This window comes from Pristis pectinata, chromosome 8, assembly GCF_009764475.1.
Source record: "Pristis pectinata isolate sPriPec2 chromosome 8, sPriPec2.1.pri, whole genome shotgun sequence".
NCBI classification, from domain to species: Eukaryota; Metazoa; Chordata; class Chondrichthyes; order Rhinopristiformes; family Pristidae; genus Pristis; species Pristis pectinata.
The window spans coordinates 86,189,408-86,208,270 of record NC_067412.1 but is presented as its reverse complement, the minus strand read 5'-3'; positions in this window follow the sequence as shown (position 1 = coordinate 86,208,270).

Here is an 18,863-nt window from a genome sequence, read left to right as displayed (position 1 = left end):
CAAATTATTTGCACTTCTGTCCCACAATTTATTTGAATAACAATAAAAATTTGCATGCGCAGGATCATTAAAGATATCAGAGACATGGCACTTCTGAATGTCTGGTAATGTTACTGGTAAACACAGTTTTGTTTCATAACCCTTTTTTGTCATAAAGTCCAAAAGGTTGTCCTTTCAATTCTCTGTATGATTCTGTCTATTAATAATATATACATAATATCAATGTCATATCTGCTAATTGAGTTAAGTTTGAGGATCAAACTTTGAAAATATTTTTAATAGGGCTCAGTGTTGACATCTTGGGTCCATTTTCTCTTTTAACTATTAGTACAATATTCTTAAATACTAGATTGTTAAATAACTTACATTTTTCAATCAAGTTTCCTAAGTTGCAACAATGACTACACTTTGAAAGTATAAACAGTGCAAATGCGTCACTGACTATAATCTGCTTTGTGGTAATGAAAAGCTTTGTATTGCAAGCTATTGCTTTAGTTAATAATTTTCCATGGTTACAATATTTAATCAGTATTTGATTATATTAAATGCAATATCTATGTTTTGTAGCAAGATTGTGCATTTCAGAATAGCTGTGGGCCTGATGATAGAGTTAATAAATTTGACCTGTCAAATATAGCTTTTATGGCACAAATTTCTAACATGTCCTAAATATGAACTGCAGGCAATACTTGTGCATTGCAGCACATGACAACCTCATGATAAGTTTTATAGGACATTGGGAACTCTGCACCTGTTAGACATTAGAAATGCTTTGTTCTGCATAAAAATTTGCTTAAACAGTTTTATCCATCCAATGGATCATATTTTGTCATGGTATTTGGTGATATTTCACTCAAATTTTGCTATATCTAATGGATTTGGCCTTGTTACTGTTTTGTTCAATTCAACCATTTATAAAAATGAACAGAAATATCACCAATATTGTATCAGTATAGTAACCATGGAATTTGTTGATATCTACACCACTAAAAAATTTTGCATGTGGAATCTTTTTCATTTAGTTTGAAAAATATTTCACTTAAATAAACTGTTATAGCTCAAATGATTTATTGTTACAATGATAATTTAAGACATTCCAGTCTGCTGTTTAAAAAAAAACAACTGTGCAGGAGACAAGAGATTTGGCTGTGTGAGATCATCATGTGGTAAAACTCATGATAATACTGTTTACCAGTAAAGTGTCCTAAATTAAACAAATGGCAAGATGCCCACAAACTCAACCATAGAGTCTTATTTATCATTGCCCCATAAATGTAATCTTGATTGCTTTTTGATTTCTACCCAGGTAGATCTTTAAATTCAAAAAAAAATTAAAGATTCACCTGGGTAGAAATAAAAAAGCAAAACAATTCAGATGCTGGAAATCTGAAATGAAAACAGAACATGCCAGAAATTCTCAGCAAATCATCAAGTAGTATCTGTGAAGAGAGAATCAGAGTTAACATTTTGGGTTGATTGCCTTTCATTATAAGTGAGAAAGAATTAGAAAGAAACAAATTTTAAACTGCAAACAAGGGGGTAGGGTGGAGAGAAAAAAATATGGAGGAGACTGAATAGCTTAAAAGCTGGTGATGCTGGCAGGCAGAACGTAGTGAAAACTGCAGTTGATAGATCAGGATGAGCTGTAGATAGAGGATGAATAAGGACAAAAGAGAAATAGATTGCTGGAACTGTGAAATGCTAAACTCTCCACTTGCTGGAAATCTGAAATAAATGAAAATGATGGAAATGCTCAGTCAATTAGGCAGCATCTGTGAAGAGAGAAGATCTGAGTTAACGTTACATAATGATGACCCACTTTTATTGCTGAAGATGACGCCTAACTGCTGGATCTTTCCAATATTTTTCTGTTTTTATTTCAGCTGGGACAGGAGTCAGTTTAGAAGCACATTTAATCAGATAAAAGTTTGTACATTATTATGTATTTAGTGGAAATGCAAATAGAGTTTTCTAAACATTGCTCAATCAACATTACTAAATTGACTTGTTTTACTTTACATAAGTCAAGTTTCACTGAGATCTACATGTGTTTTAATTTTATTTAGAAGAAACTGTTTATAGTAAGCTTAAAGTTGTTTGTTTCTTTGAAGTTCTTTGCAGAAATAAAATAACTGCACACCGAAGATTTTATTTTGTCCTGCCAAATTTAAAACTTTCCAAAGTGGAGATGCATCCCATGGCCACGAGTTAACTTGGATTGGGAAAGAGAATAACATCAGGTAGTTAGGATTATAAAAAACTGATAGGTTACAATCATGACAGTTAAACTACAATAACCTTATAGAATGCATTACAAAGGAAAACCATTGAATCAGGCTGGGTAAGTAAATTCAAGAAGCAATTGGATTAAGGGTTATGGTGATTAGGCAGACGGGTAGAGGTAATCTATCAAAAAGGCATTTGTTAGACCTCTGGATTTTTCTAAAATTTATATTCTTAGGTTTTGCACTTAATGTACGTCTCTCAGAATGAAATGTTTGCTGCATCTTTGTAAACTGTGGTGATTCCTGCTCCTCTTCAGGAAGTTGTGATACGAGACATGTCCTGTGTCTTTAATGGCAATATCCTGGAATAATTTTGAAATTAAAATTAGAAACAAGCATTGTAGAAACAAGTTAAGCTTAAATGACTTTAATATAAATTAAGAGGTATATTTTGAGGTCTGGTTTATATACCTCAACCCCACCTCCACTCCACTGCAAATTGGTAGAATAGTGTGGGTGAGTGGTTAAGAAGGCAGAGGAGGAGTGTGGATTGCACTAGATCCTGAATGCTTTCCTCCCTCCAGCCCATTTATCCCCTTCTCCAACTTGCCTGAAAATAGGGGATCTTCCCAGCTAAATAGGGTCCTAATTTACATGGTGAAGTTAGGCTGTGATGAATGCAGAAGGCAGTATCCTGGTCACAAGAGGCCCAGGTAAGTTGGTTACTTTTTTCACTTCTTCATGGTTCTGTATGGGCCAGAGAAGTAGCTATGAATCATTGGTGCTGCTTCTGATTTCTCAAGGATGATTTCTGTTCCCCACTCCTTCGCTGTTACTTATCTTGCCGAGGACCATTTTCACAGTAAGAGTAAGTGTTGTGAAGGTGAAATGAAGCCTGAAAGTTTAAACTTCACTCACTTCGTACTGATAAGATAAGATAAGATGTCTTTATTAGCCACATATACATCAAAACACACAGTGAAATGCATCTTTTGCGTAGAGTGTTCTGGGGACAGCCAGCAAGTGTCGCCACACTTTCGGCTCCAGCATAGCATGCCCACAACTTCCTAACCCGTACTTCTTTGGAATGTGGAAGGAAACCAGAGCACCCGGAGGAAACCCACGCAGACATGTGGGGAGAACGTACAAACTCCTTACAGACAGTGGCAGAAATTGAACCCGGGTCACCGGCGCTGTAATAGTGTTATGCTGACCACTACACTACTTGACTGTGTTATAATCAAGGCTTAAATGTTCATTCCATGTCTCTTTTGCCTTAATCTTGAAGTAATTCAAAAAATAAATATTTTGATTTGCCTTTATTTCTTGTTGGCAAGGAAGTATTGCAGTGTTTTTGAAGAACAGTTCTTTACACTCCAGAGGAATGAGTATACATTTCATTTGATGAAAGGTATCACTGAAATATTAACTCTGTTTCTTCATAAAATGCAGCCTGATCTCTTTGATCATCATGTTCTGTTTTTAATTAAAGGCGACGTCAATGACTTTCTGGTCTTAACCCTTCCGTTATTGTGAGGAACCAATAAGAAATAAGTTATAGGAACAGCAATTTGAGTAAATCAAGTCTATTCTCCTTGTTATTTATGTAGATCTGGAATACTTGTGCTGTGGATCTATGCTAGCTTATTCTATGTAAAGACAAGATTTAAATTGTGGAATTAAGAACAGTTGCTGAATATAAATGAAGCTGTTAAAACCATTGAACTATGAAGGAAAGGTGGTCTGGCTATTCTTTTCAATCATGCAGTGGGATCCTTCATATCCACCTTGAGCAGTCATGGCCTCATTCTAAAGTCTAATATGAAAGATGGCATTTCCAGCAGTGTTGCACTTTCTCACTTCCACACAGGAACGTCAGCCTAGACTACATGTTTTAGTTTCCAGAGTGGGGCCTGAACCCACAACCTTCTGATTTAGAAATAGGAATACTACCACTGAACTGAAAACTGAAAATGAAGTGATAGTGAAATATCCAGGCATACAGACTCTGTTACAAATTCAGGTGCTTTAAAGCAGCACCATGCAGGAGACTGCACCAGTTGTGTGAGTGATATCCACTGCATGCCTAGCCCCAGATTTTTCTGATAAAGTTTTATTGCTTAGCACACACAAATGTTTTCCTGCCCAACAGAATTTTTAGGCTGTTTTAAGTTCAAATTTAAATTTATTGGGTCAACAGAAGTTGCCTGCATAGGTGCTAAAAAAAAAAACAAAATGAGAAAGCAACCTTGTTGTTGGATGGTGGTAGCAATAGGGTTAGCAGTGGCCATGTTGTTGCGAGGCCAAGAATTCAGGAACAAACTCCACCTGTCTGTTTATACAGGACTGATCTCTCTCACATCCCTGGACTGAAGCCATTTTTCCAGCGGTCTTCATTGATCCAAATGCAATTCGGAAGGTGATAATTCAGGTCATTTATAGCAGCAAACAGCAGATGATTTTTTGGTAAATTTAACTCACATTTGTTACTATAAACAGGGCATCACTGAAAGAGGCAACAGGACAGCTGCAGTGTGAAATGGAAATGCCATGCAAGTGCACCAGTGGGGCTTTTCAGAACTAGGGATTAATACACATTGTTGGGTTAGTACTGAAGGAGCTTTAATCTACATCAACCCAGTAGTGTAACTATCTAGCATTCTCTCACTAAGCATAGAAAAATGTAAGCATGTTCTGCCAAACAATGAACATAAGGTTAACCAAAAACAGATTGCATTGACAGCATATTTGTCATTAATAGTAATTGTCAATAAAACCATGGAAGGCAAACCATGTGCACCTGTGTCAGCCATGTAATTCCCCCTGTTCCTTCAGCTGGTGCTCATTGTAAAAATGAATAGGTAAATCCACCTGTTGGCCAGATGAGGGTGCTGTAACATGTGGAAATGTTCCAGCTTCATGTTGAAAGTTGAAGCTGAGAAATTCATCCCTGGTTAGTTGTGATAAATCTCAGTGTGCTGTTCTCAGCCTCTGAAATTCATTCCATTGCCTTCATTCATCCCTAGATTTCCAGTTCCATGTCCATCTTCGGCAACACCATCTAAACACAGCTGGTGGTATTAAATTTATAATAAAGGCAATAAAATTAAACCTAGCCAGCCACTGAATAATTAATTATAGAACTTATAACAAAGGATGAAGCTACTTGGTAAGTTGTTCCAGTATGCTGTCTGGAAATGAACTTTTGAGATTCGTCCCACTTCCCAAATCTTGATCAATAGCTTTGTTACAACTCATCAAATTCAGGTACTTTCATGAAATACTTATTCAGGCACCTTCATGTGATTCACCTCCAATTCACTTAAAGGGTTTCAGGCCACCACCACTTTTCAGGTGAAAATTTATTTATTCAGTTCTCTTTAAGTGCTTCTACCGATTACCATAAATGTATGCCCCTGGTTACTGACCTTTCTACTAAGGGTAAAAGTTCCTTCATTCTTCCCCCTATCCAATACTCTTATAATTTTACATAAAACAATGAAATCTCATCTCAACCATCCCTGTTCCAAAGAAGACAAGCTCAGCTATTTTTGATCACTGAACTTGTTCATACCCAGTGATGTCCTAATTCTAGTGCTATTGCGTCCACTGCATGGTGTGTTGAAAATTGCATACAGAACTCTAAATGTGGTCTAAATAGTGTAGTGTATAGTTCCAGCAGGATCTCCTTGCTCTTGTGTTCTTTTCATCAGCCAATGAAGGAGAATGTCTCATGTTTGCTCTTAATCCCTTTATCTGCCTACATGGATCTATGCAGATGCACTCTTCGAACCTTCTACATTGTTCAGTGTCCTCTGTTTATTGTGTATCCGTGTGCCCTGTTTACCCTTCACAAATGCATTACCTCACATTTCTCCAGATCAAATACCATTTGCCACTCTTTTGGACACCTATCTTCCACAAACAAATACTCAGCAAGGAAGCAGCATCTGTGAAGAGAATTCTGATGAATGGCCTTCAGCCTGAAATGTTAACCATGTTTCTCTTTCCATATATGCTAAAACTGCATAATCTTTATTATTAATTGCCAATACCTTTCTGCAGTATGCAGCTTTCTTCCTTTTATCAACTACAATGACAATTTTTGCATCGTCTGTAAATCACTTAATCATGCCCCTAAATCATTGGTATAGACTAAATCATTGGTATAGACTAAATCATTGGTATAGACTATGGAAAGCAAGGGACCTAGTACTGAGTTTGGGGAACCCTACTACTTGGAGTCTTCTAATCACTAAAGCATTAACCACTAGTAATTGCTTCCTGCCACAGAACCAATTTTGGATCCAGTTTCTCTTGCCACTTTCTCTTGGATCCCATGAGATTTTAATTTTCTTATTACTCTGCCATGTGGGACGTCCAACATCACTACTGACCCCTCGCTGCTAAATAACATATTTCACTGTATCTGCAACAGGGATCTCCTCTTTCCTGAGTTCATACACATTTAAACAATCATGATGCCCAATGATTTGAAACCAATATGGCCTCATCAGTGGCAATGGAATCTATTGGCAATGTGGAACTGATACAGATAATACAGCAAAATTCCACGTTGATCACTGGTTCTGTTTGGGTGAGGTGAAGGGCATTGTAACAAGGCTTCAGTGACCTAAAGCTAAGAGAGGAAAAAATATCATCTCACTCTGTCATCTATGCTGGCCAATGTTTCAGATCTCCCCTTCATTCACCCATCTCATTTTGAAATTTCCTACCAAAGGTGAAAAAGCTAGTTAGGTGCATTTGCATGGAGTTGTGATCTGGTGTGGTGCCTTTCAGAACCAGTAGTATAAATGAAACAACTTCCATTAATTAAACAAGAAAGCTTAAATATATAAAACCTGGCTTAACAGAAAGGACAAATGACTGTCATAAAGAAATAATATTGCTTTGTGAACACCACTAAATTTCTCTTCTATAACTACAAAATGAGATAATAAGATAGGAGAACCAATCCCTCCCCACTAAGTTTATGGAACATGAGACAACAGCCAGGAGATGACACCAAAGCTGAGAACAGTTGCTTGGAAGAGGGACAGGGGTCAATGGCTAGGCAATGGAATCTGTGACAGGGACCAAGGTCTTGTTTTGATCTTACTAATGTGTAGTTGTAGGAGCTCTCTGCACATCCAGTACTAGATACCAAACAAGTATTCTGGTGGTTTAGAAAGGCAGTGGAGGGTTTAGAGAGTGCCAGTAAGGTAAAGCTCAGTACATTTGGAAAACACTTCTGATTTCAGAAAACACTGAGTGGATAAGAAATAAGGGCTGAAAAGAGACCTGTAGGAAACACTGGAGGTAGCTGACGCAGAATCAGGATACGAAGTTTTAGAGACTGAACTTCTGACTACAATTGGCTATGCAAGAATATGAATGTAGGTGAGTGTGGTCCCATCCAGCTGGAAAATGCTGGCAAGGTTGGCGGGTTTGGTCAATTATATCAAATACTGCAGGCAGGTTGACAAGAATAAGAAGGAGTAGGTAACTTTTGTACAACTATGTAGCCTGAAGTTTATCTCCGGGTGAACGGCCCGATTCAATCTCAGACAATTGCATGGAGTTGGTAGCCAGGAAAACACAGTTGCTACAGGTGACACATTGGATATCATTTGTGACTTTTGGTGTCATGGCAGAGCTAGAAATGGGATTATAGGGATTGTAACATTTTGAGAACGATGGATACAAGTTTGGGTTTGAGGTCACATTAAGGGGTGATGTTGGCAGATGAGAAAAAAAAGTTAACAATACAAGATAACACAGGAAGTTGGGTGGTCAACAATTTGTGCCAGTCTTTTTAACACTGCTTCAAAATAATTATAGTCTTCAAAGCAACAATTACTGTTTAAACAGAAACTATGTTAATATAGTACTTAAATGAAATGAATCTCAAATAATTCATTATTATTGCCTTAGTAATGTAGTGGTTTAAGAACTTGTCTTTCAACACGCACTGAGTAACAAACGCAGTAGAAGTTCATTTAAGTGTAATCAGAAAATGCATTTAAAGTCAATAAATCAGCCTGCTGCCATGGCTCTATGCTTAAATCTAAGTGGCTATGGTGTGAAAACCAGTGTTAAGCCAGGAAAATTGCAGATGTCATAAATTTAATTGCAAGAGAGCCGCGATAATTACCTGTGACTGCTTTCAAAAAGGGTAGCGACAGAAGTCCCAGGAAAGTTACGGAGATTCATAAGGAATGACTTAAGTACTTACTCCACAGTTTCCTCTTTTGTTGTGACAAACCTCCAAGAAAAACTAGTCTCATGAATTATGTTTCCATGTTTAATTGTGCCATTTATTTTCGAGCATGTAATTCTTACCTATAAGTGAGAAATTCCAGACTGTAAAGCTTAGCAGCTATTTATATTGTTTGCAGCTTTGCTGTTCAGGTCTTTTTTACTGAACTTTACAGTAACAATATCACTCATACTAATTGTCTGTAAAATGTTTGGATATTATTGCCACAATTCGTTGATGTATTGCCCAGTCCAGCAAAGTTCTGAATAATTATTTGACTTGAATGCATGAAAGTAAACTGAAAGTGATGATAAATTGCAGGGAGAAATTTTAACATTATGTACCACACACATTTTTCACATGATTTATTTGCCTCATACCTGTAAGTTATATAAGCAAACCAACTGGCAATTTTCAGCAAATAATTATTTTATCACAGCTCAAGTGAAGCTTTTTGCAAATGCTTGAGCATATGTTTGGTATTAGAAAAGGTACGTGATGCTCTTGACTGATCAACTCATTCTCCGTGAAGGCAGCCGTCCCAGTGGAAAATTTACAGATGTTTCCAATTTTAAAAGGTTAAAGCCTCTGAGAAACCTCATCGCAATTCATACAATTCTGGGGCATTATGTTACATCAAAAACAGTTCCAACTTTGTCTCTAAAAAAAGGAAACGGGCTGTAGAAGTACAAAAACTAACTCATGGTGGGTGAATTGTGAATTATAGGTGATAATCACAAACTCTCAAAATAACTTTAGATTGGACAATTAAATCCCATTTTTAATTATGAGGTTGGGTGAGGATTAAATAATTCTAAATATTTACCAAAAGTGAAGTGGGAGCTTTGTACTATATGCAAAGGAAAAAAAGTTCCATTGAGCACATTGTGTTAAAAAATCATAATGGAAACAGCAAGGTTTCCTGTGTCATTATTTCCAGCTAAACTGCAAATTCATTCTGAAAGAACAACCAGGGTAAACAATTCCCACTGTCATTATGATGTCACTAATACATGGTGGTCAGAAGAAATCTGCCCCAAAGGAGATTTTGATTTTGAACATTTACACGCCCAATATTTCATAACCAAATTATACTGCACTCTCTCTTGCCGAAAAGTTTTAAAAGCTTATCAAATATGTCAACCCCACCCCCAGGACATTTATAGCACAAAGAGACTTGATTCAATGGAAGCCTTTAAGCAAATCTTGTGCCAGGCTACAGGCATAATTCAGTCACCTATTTAAAATTATGCAATTGGTCTTTTTTATCATCTATTTATATGGTCTATTAGGAATTAATTTGTGATGTGGATGTCACTGATATGCCTGGCAGTTATTGCCCATTCCTAGTTACCCTTGAGATGGTGGTGCTGAGCCTTATACTAGAATCTCTGTTGTCTGTATTGCTGAAGGTATCTCCCCACCAAGCTGTTAGGTAAGAAGTTCCAGAATTCTGAGCCAGCAATATAGAAGAAGAGTGATATGTGTACAGAGCACAAAATTTCACTTGGCAAGGATGGAAAACTGATGGCATTCCCACACACATCTATTTGTTCTTTAGGGTGGTTGAGGTCACAGGCCTGGGAAGTGTAGATACCATACACTGCAAGCACTGCCTGCTACTAATGGTGTGATATGTTTCGGCTTTTGGGTGATGCCACTTAAGCAGACTACTTTGTCTTGGATGCTGTCAAGCTTCTTCAATGGCAATCAACTCGTTAACAACTTTTATTAAGATGTAACAGAAATTGATCCTGTTCCACTTATCTCTTTCGCCTACCACTGCCTCTCCTCTTAGTGGGAAAAAGAGGGATATTTTCTTATGCAATTCAATGCAGTTTGGTTTTAAGGACTGTTATCAGGTATCAGAAATATAAATCTGAACTAACTGTAGATTTGAAATTTTTATGTCACCTGCAACAGACATTCAGTAATCACTTTCCAAGAGATTGTGCTTCATCTGCTGAAAAGAGGGAAAGCATTTTGCAATGAAAGTATGTGTATACACAGATACACGTAAAATGGATACATGTGACGGTACTCTTAGTATTCATGATGGCCCTTGGGTAACCTTAAGGAAGTTTCTGTAAACAGTTCTTAACTGCAGTAACTGCACAGTAAAGTATGTTGCCTTTAAATCTTAGAGAGCCGGAAGGCCTTGTCAGCTTCCAGATAGATACATCTTTTGCGTATAACATCTGCAGAAATGGTTTGCTATAATATTTGAAAAATGGACATTGCAGAATTAGAAAATTATCTAGAATGATCCTTCATTCTCAAAATAAGCCAGTACACATAAAGATAAATTCTTGCCAAGTTTTAAATTAACTCTTCTATTCTGGCAATAATAATTTTTCAGATTCTGAAGTGACATATATGCGTAATAGGCAAAAGATTTTTCTGAAGTAACTATTGTTAAAAGGAAAGCTTTCTTTTACACCACAATTTAGAATGGAAATCATGCTGTATTGTTTGAACATCTATGATCTCATATTTGATATTTGCAGGGGCATATTTTGTAATCTTTATCATTTTCTTGCCTTGCATTGTACATTGTCTACAATATTCATTATCATCTTTGTGTCCTCTAGCTATTTTTTTATTAATTGTTCTATTGACAGAAAGGGGTAAGTATCACCAATTCCTTGGTTTGATGATTCTGATTCACTTGTATTAATCGTACATCCACATCTCTGTACCAAGTTAGTGAATAGGCAAAGGCAAGTACTTGCATAAAATACAGATTAAATCGCATGTAACATATATGCTTTATGTAATATTGGGAGTGTACCTCTTTAAGAATTGTAGCATATGACCAACTATGCTCTATGTTATTAATACAAATATTACAGTGTAGAATAGCTAGAAACTTTAGTACACCGTTTGACAAGGTTCTCCATGGTAGGCTCATTCAGAAAGTCATGAGACATGGGATCCATGGAGACTTGGCTGCGTGGATTCAGAATTGGCTTGCCCACAGAAGGCAGAGGGTGGTAGTAGATGGAGAATATTCTGCCTGGAGGCTGGTGTCTAGTGGTGTTCCACAGAGTCCTGTTCTGGGACCCCTACTCTTTGTGATTTTTATAAATGACTTGGATGAGAAGGTGGAGGGATGGATTAGTAAGTTTGCGGATGACATGAAGTTGGAGGGGTTGTGGATAGTGTAGAAGGTTGTAGTAGATTACAACAAGATATAGACAGGATGCAGAGTTGGGCGGAGAAGTGGCAGATAGACTTCCATCTGGAAAAGTGTGAAGTGGTACACTGTGAAAGAACGAACATGAAGATGGAGTACAAGGTTAATGACAAGATTTTGAGCAGTGTGCAGGAACAGAGGGATCTTGGGGTCCAAGTCCATCGATCCCTCAAAGTTGCCATGCAAGTTGATAGGGTGCTTAAGAAGGCATATGGTGTACTGGCATTCATTTGTCAGGGGATTGAGTTCAAGAGCTGTGAGGTAATGTTGCAGCTCTATAAAACTCTGGTTAGACCACACTAAGGGTATTGTGTTCAGTTCTGGTCACCTCATTATAGGAAGGATGTGGAAACTCTAGAGAGAGTGCAGAGGAGATTTACCAAGATGCTGCCTGGATGAGAGAACATGTCTTATGAGGAAGGTTGAGCGAATTAGGGCTTTTCTCTTCAGAGTGAGGCAGGATGAGAGTTGACTTGATAGAGGCGTATAAGATTATGAGGGGCATAGATAGAGTGGACAGCCAGCACCTTTTCCCCGGGGGGGTAATAACAAATACGAGAAGACATCCATTTAAGGTCAGAGAAGGAATGTTCAGGAGAGATGTCAGGGGTAGGTTCTTTACACAAAGAGTGATGGGTGCCTGGAATGGACTGCTGGGGGTGGTTGTCATGGCTGAATCAGTAGGGACATTGATAAGGCCCTTAGATAGTCACATGGAAGTAAGAAAAATGGAGTGTTATGGGTTGCGCAGGAGGGAAGGGTTAGATTGATCATGGAGGAGGTGATAATATAGTTCGACACAACATCGTGGGCCGAAGAGCCCGTACTGTGCTGTACTGTTCTATGTTCTGTGTTCTGAACTAGCAAAACTGGTTTGCCTGTGGTGTAGAAGGCACACAGAAAAGCAATGATGCATCTCTCTCTATAAGTTGGCTTAATATTCATTCGGTCTGTCCTTAAATATCTTTGTACGTGAACATGATCAGTTTACTGGGACATGGTGTGGTGTTAAAAGTGGGAATAATGAAACAATGAAATTTAGCCTTTGTGCATCAGTCTGAAATCAAACACCATGTGGGATCCATGGGGTGTTCTCATGGGTGCATAGTTTCTGAGTTTATTGATTCCTATATATTTCAATAACATCACCTCTCCTTTTGTTAAACTCCAGTGAGTATAGGCTCAACCTGCTCAACCTTACCTCATGTGTTTTATCCCAGGAATCAACCAAGTGAAGTTCTCTGAACTATGATCCTTGCTTAAATAAGGAGACCAAACAGTACACAGTGCTCCTGGTGTAGTCTCACCAGCACCCTGTACAGATTGGGAAAGATATTACTACTTTTATACTCTATCTTCTTTGCAATAAGGGCCATTTGTCATCCTAATTACTTGCTGTACCTGCATGCTGACTTCGATGTTTCATGTCCGAGAATGCCCGGCTCCCTCTGCACAGCAGCATTTTAAAGTTTAAAATCTTTTAATCAATATTTATTTTTCTTATTTTCCCAATGAGAGATGTTAACTGGCTATATTTTCCTGTTTTCTGTTTCTTTCTTGAACAAGGGCATTACATTTGAGCTTTTTTAAGATTTTGAGGCTTCCAGTAAGACCTTTCGTAAATCTAGGAAACTTTGGAAAATCTCAGTCAATGCATCCACTTTGTCTGCAACCACTATTTTTTAAGACACCAGGATACAGATGATCAGCTTTCAGTTCCATTAGTTTACCTAGTATCTGTTCTGTAGCAATAGTGAACGTTCCTCTGTCCCTTTACTCCCCAAGTGTTCTGCTATTATTGGGATGTATTTAGTGTCTTCTGCCTTGAAGACAGATATAAATGGTTTGTTTGAAGTCTCTGCCATTTCCTTATTTCCCGTTATTAATTCCCTAGTCACATCCTCAAAGGGACCAATGTTTACCTTTGCTGTTCTCTTCCATTTTATATAGTTGAAGAAGCTCTTACTGTTTTTATATTTTGTTCGTTTGTTCTTATAAGCTACTTTCTCCCTGTTCTTTTCAGTCATCCTTTGTTGATTTCTTACTTTTCCCAATCTTCTGGTGTACCATTAATCTTCACATTATATGCATTTTCTTTCAATGTGATGTCACAAGGGGTCAACAGCAGATGCTATTTCACTGGCTCTCCACTCAGTTCTGGATCATCTGAACAACAGTAATGCATATGTCAGGCTGCTGTTCATCAACTACAGCTCAGTGTTCAATACTATCACCTCCTGCAAACTTATCACCAACCAAGCTTCAAGACCTGGGCCTCCATACCTCCCTTTGCAACTTCATCCTTGACTTCCTCACCAACAGACCTCAATCAGTAAGGATCAGTACCACCATCTCATCCTCACTGATCATCAACACAGGTGCACCTCAAGGCTGTGTGCTTAGTCTCCTGCTCTACTCTCTTTATACCCATGACTGTGTGGCTAAGCACAGCTCCAATACCATCTATAAATCCAGCAATGATACCACTGTTATTGGTCGAATCAAATAATCAGAATCAGGTTTATTATCACTGACATATGTCATGAAGTTTGTTGTTTTGCGGCAGCAATATAGTGCAAGACATAAAAATTACTATAAGTTACAAAAATAAAAAAAATAGTGCGAAAGAGGAATGATGAGGTAGCGTTCATGGGTTTATGGACTGTTCAGAAATCTAATAGTGGAGGGGAAGAAGCTGTTCCTGAAATGTTGACTGAGGGTCTTCAGCCTCCTGTACCTCCTCCCTGATGGTAGTAACATGAAGAGGGTCCATAATGATGGATGCCACCCTCTTGAGGCACCACCTCTTGAAGATGTCCTCGATGGCAGGGAGGGTTGTGCCCGTGATGGGGCTGACTGAGTCTACAACCCTCTGCAGCCTCTTTCGATCCACGCATTGGAGCCTACATACCAGATGGTGATGCAACCAGTCAGAATGCGTTCCACCCATATATCTAGAAATCTGCAAGAATCTTTGGTGACATACCAAATCTCCTCAAACTCCTGATGAAATAGAGCTGCTGGTGTATCTTCTTCATGATTGCATCAAGATAATTGGTCTCAAGTTGGGTCCAAGATAAATCCTCTGAGATGCTGACACCCAGGAACTTGAAGCTGCTCACTCTTTCCACCACTGACCCCTCAGTGAAGGCTGGTGTGTGTTCACGGGTGGTGATGAGTCAGCGTACGGGGGTGCGATAGAACGTCTGGTTGAGTGGTGCCACAATAACAACCTCACGCTTAACGTCAACAAAACCAAGGAGCTAATCTTTGACTTCAGAAAGGGGAAGTCGGGAGACCACATACTAGTTTTCATCAGTGGGTCAGAGATGGAGAGAGTAAGCAGCTTCAAATTCCTGGGTGTCAACATCTCAGATGAGCTGTCCTGGGCCTAGCTCATAGATGCAATCACGAAGAAGGTGCATTAGCGCCTCTACTTTCTTGGAAGTGGACACTTCCCAGTCCATCATGGCCACAGCCCTCCCCACTATTGACAGCACCTACAAGAGGCACTGCCTCAAGAAGGCGGCATCTATCATCAAGGATCCCCACCATCTAGGTCATGTGCTCTTCTCGCTGCTACTGTCAGGCAGGAGGCACAGAAGCCTGAAGTCCCACACCACCAAGTTCAGGAACAACTACTTTCCTACAACCATCAGCAGATTCTTGAAGTGATCTGCACAACCCTAACTCTACCTAAGCAATGGAACACAATGGATAACCTCTGGCACTACCATGGATATCTTTGATTTTGTCTTTTTTGCACTAAGGTCTTGTTTTTGCAAGTCTTTTTTCACTGTCTTGTACAACATGTATAATTTATTTTCTGTGTGTTGTCTGTACCTACATGCTTGTGGTGCTGCTGCAAGCAAGTTTTTCATTATACCTGTACCTCAGTGTACTTGTGCACATGACAATAATTAACTGGGTCATCCTTCTTGCTAAGTTATTTCTCAGTGGAATATATCTTCCTTGAGTTATGAAATATTCCTTAAATATCCATCATTGTTTGTCTAACATCTTACCTTATAATCTATTTTCCCAGTCCACTTGGCCCATCTTTGACTTAATACCTTTGTAGTTGACTTTATCCAAACCTAACTTTATCACTCTCAAACTCAATGTGGTCTATCATGTGTTGATTATTCTTCCCAGAGATCATTTAACACAAGATCATTAATTTATCCTGTTTCAATACACATGAACAGATCTAAGATAGCCTGTTACTAGGTTGATTTCACAAATGGTAATCTGCCCTGAATATACTTTATGAAGTCATTTTCAAGGCTACTTTTGCCACTTTGTTTTCTTTAATCAATGTGAAGATTAAAGTCACTGATGATTAGTGCAAATCTTTCTTTCAAGCCAACATTATTTCTGATTTATACTCTATCTGACAGTGCAGCTACTGTTAGGAAGCTTCCAGGTCACTCCGACCAATGATCTTGTTTCCTTGCTATTTCATATCTCAACCTAAACTAATGCTACATCTTAGTCTTCTGTCAACATCATTTCTTTTCGCTGTAGGGATGTCATTCTTTATTCAGAGTTATCCCACCTCATTTTCCATTCTGCTTATGCTTCCAAGATGTCAAGTATTCATGGAATATTCTATTGCCAGTCTTGATCACCTTTTAACCATGTCTCTGTAAAGTCTATTAGATCCATTTGTTTTTATATTTGTGCCATCAATTTACCAGTCTTGTTACAAATGTTGCATACATTCGGTTAAATAGCTTTTAATTAGTCTTTTTACCAGTTTTTCCTACTCTTAATTCTACTTGCAGATGTACTGTTTAAGTTTGTACATTCTTTCCCTTATTGTCACACTTTTGTTGACATTATCCAATTTGTTACCCTGCGTTATCATCTTGCACTATCTCTTCAACTCTAAATTTCATTTCCCTTCACTTAATCCCTCTCAACCATCTCCATTAGTGTAAAGTCCCACTAAGAGCTGCAGTTGTTTGATTCAATTGGAAAGTGACTGCCATTGAGCATCAAGGTGAAACGTTCTTGATGAACTAATGTTGTTGAATTTTTCCAGCAACAGTGAGCGATGTCTGTCAGATCTAGCAACCAGTAATGTCCAGCTGCATCATGTAAACTGATTTGTTATTTGTCCATGACAGCAATTCTTTATTCCCCAAGGATGAGTTTATGGGACTAATGCCTCTGGAACCTTGGTTCATTAACCCTTTGATCAAAAATTAAACAAGAGAGTTACAATGAGGATCCACGGTTTAGTGGAACAGCCCAATATTTAAATACCACAACTTATAAGGGTGTCTTGCTGAAATTCCTGCCCAAGCTAAATCAGATGGTTACTTTATGCTGCATTTCCTAGAACTTTGCCTTCAGCATTGCGATGGGTTCTGGAAAAGGTAGCCAGCTTGAATTGGTGGCAGAGCTAAAAGAGTAATCCAAAGAAACAATTGCTTGCTCAGAAGGAAGTTTGAGCCAAGCTCATAATAACTGTAAGGGGCAATTGTAAAACTCCTTTTAATAATGGTCTTTTTCAGAGATTTTTGGTCCTAGACTAGATCTGCCTTAGTTCTGACATGAAGAGGCCAGAGGTAGTGGTATGGTGGTATCCCTCTGCTTTCCTGGATCCTTGAGTGTTGAGGGTCTGAGTGGCTGGGGATGGAGAAACTTATAATAATGTAAGTTATTTTCCCAACTCTAATTCTCCTGTTGTTGGTGGTGCATGTCCTGTGATGTAAGGCCACTGCCCAGATTATTTGGGATTGTAGTCTAATTTTCAGAACTGCTGCTATAGTGCACTGTTCATTACTATCTCTTTCCAGGATACTGGAGGAGAGCTAGTAAGATAAACTTACTAAGTGCTTTATTGAAGATAAGAACTTACAAAGAAACTTGTATCCTTTTTCTGCTGTGTGACTACTACACAGAGACTAGCAGACAGCTTCTCCAGTGGGAGAGATTTTCCGGAAGCTTTTCCCTAAGCATTGTTGTAATTAATACAGAAAGCTGTTTGTTACATGCTCCAGTCCTTGAAGGAATATATAGCCAAGGTTGTAGAAGCCACATATATTACATTGCTTTAATGATGAAAAACAAAAAGAGACAAATATCCACAATAACTGTCCAGTTGCAATGTACTCTCTTTTGTTAGAAACTCCTCTGGATACATGGGTTGATGGACTATCCTTCCAGATGCTGTTCAATGTCCATTCCTCCAATCATAGATGCCCTCCCCCACTGTGACCTGGTATAATCTAGGGAGTAGTGTGGCTTGAGCCACCACTCTCTTCTAGCGCTTCTAGTTGGTATGATTCAGGCTTCATCTTCAACAGTGGCAGGTCTGTGGTAGTAGTGTACCCGATTTCTTTTTGCCACCTCCAGGATCCTGCCACGATATATTTTGATCAACCTCATATGCTCAACATACTACTTCCAACTACAGGAGTGATGTATTTCTGGTCTACTATGATGAAATCCACATTATAAGTATCTTGATTCTTTGAGTTTCCTAACCTCTCAGAGCACCTCCCAGTCGGCTTCAGTCTCATCTTGTTGGTTTTAACAGCACCATCACGGGATTGATGATTTTCTTAAGAAGAAATTTACATGTTACTCTAAAATAAAGTTGAAAAAACACAGCCTGCCTTTGCATCAACACTGTGTTCAACTTGTACTCTGAATCCGACCCTGTCTGTATCTCTGCACAGCTCATTTTGTTCATTCCAGGGACTTTCAATATCCTCTTCATTGTGCACAGTTTGTAGAAATGATTTTCAATCCACATTTTACACACTTCTTTTTGAGCCATAATGTCCTCATAAGACATGCTCTCCAACCCAGGCAACATCCTAGTAAATCTCCTCTGCACCCTCCCTAAAGCTTCCACGTCCTTTCTATAATGAGGTGACCAGAACTGAACACAATACTCCAAATGTAGTCTGACCAGAGTTCTATAGGGCTGCAACATCACCTCGCAGCTCTTGAACTCAATACCCTGACTAATGAAGGCCAACACTCCATACACCTTCTTAACAAGTCTATCGACCTGCATGGCAACCTTAAGGGATCAATGGACATGGACCCCAAGATCCCTCTGTTCCTTCACACTGCTAATAGTCCTGCCATTAACCTTGTATTCTGCCTTCAAATTCGATCTCCCGAAGTGTATCACTTCACACTTATCTGGGTTGAACTCCAT